Here is a 1,235-nt window from a genome sequence, read left to right as displayed (position 1 = left end):
ATATCGCCAAATCGATTTCCATGGCTGTACATACCTACAGTTCCACCAGCAGTGGACGAGAGTTCCTGTCTCCCCACAGCCCCTCCAACACTCCAAGACCTCTTTTAAGTGTTGAAAAATAATGAGGATATTTTGAGAACTGAGGTGGCCTCACCCAAGCCAGGGTACTTTCAATTGCCACATATGCATATGTGTTGAATGTTGAATAAGGATGTTGACTAAGGAAGACCAAAGAAGAATGGATGCCTTTGAATGACAGTGTTGGGGAAGAATGTTGAAAGTACCACGGACTGTTAAAGAGCTACACATTTGTCTCAGAAGACACATAGCCAGAATGCTCCCTGGAGCAAGGAGGGCAAGGCTTTACCTCACAGACTCTGGAAGTGTCATCAGGAGAGACCAGTCCCTGGAGAAGGACAACATACTGGGTAAAGTAGAGGGGCAGCGAAAAAGAGAAAGACCCTCAACAAGATGGACTGTCGCTGGGCTCCAACATGGAACATGTGTGAGATGGTGCAGGGACTGGAGGTGGTTTGTTCTGCTGTGCACAGACTTACTCTGAGTCAGCCAATTTGAAGGCCCCTAACAATAACAACAAGATATTCATGTTGTTTGCGCGATTAATGGACCCATAACATTACTGGCATTTCTCAGGGTCCAGGGAGCTAAATGCCTTCTACTTCTTTTTTTTTTTTTAATTGGGCACAAGGAATAAAAAAGACCTTGATATTCTGTCTTCTGAGTTACCGCTGGTAGGAACTAGTGGCAGAGGGGGAACCATGGGTGGGGGGTGAAGAGCTGGGAGGGGCTTGACGGCTGGTTGGTTTTTATATTGGAAGGGCTCCTCACTAGTCTCTTGAGAAGACACGTGTGGATGAGAGCTTCTGTCACGCGAAGGGGTCACAGTTGGTGGAGGGGTGGTCTTCAAAGTAACCCTTCTTCTCCTGGGGGGTAATCCGAGGAATGCGGATGCTGGCACCTCGGTTGGCCTCACAGGCGGAAAAGTCGTTGATGTTGGTTTCGTGGGATCCCGTGAAGCGTTGGGCGTTGTCCAGCCCCCTTTGGGGTCGTAGGCCCGGATGGGGTATTGGTGCCGCTTGCTTAGCCTCGATGAACTCCTCAATGTACTTCGGACCATTCTCTTCCCGCATGGCCTTGGTGCTGAAGTTGGTATGACAGCCGGCACCATTCCAGTTCCCAGGGGTGGGCTTAGGATCAAAGGTTGCTATCACTCC

General features: G+C 49.6%; 1 pseudogene; it reads right to left on the bottom strand.

The window, feature by feature from the left end:
• Nucleotides 1–887: 887 nt before the first annotated feature.
• LOC101662636 overlaps nt 888–1,235 on the bottom strand; it is an 8,186-nt pseudogene continuing 7,838 nt past the window's right edge.

This window comes from Echinops telfairi, unplaced genomic scaffold, assembly GCF_000313985.2.
Source record: "Echinops telfairi isolate 266 unplaced genomic scaffold, ASM31398v2 ScPeMD7_2;HRSCAF=8, whole genome shotgun sequence".
Lineage (NCBI taxonomy): Eukaryota > Metazoa > Chordata > Mammalia > Afrosoricida > Tenrecidae > Echinops > Echinops telfairi.
The sequence above is the reverse complement of the archived record's forward strand: the minus strand, read 5'-3'. Positions and strand labels throughout refer to the sequence as shown.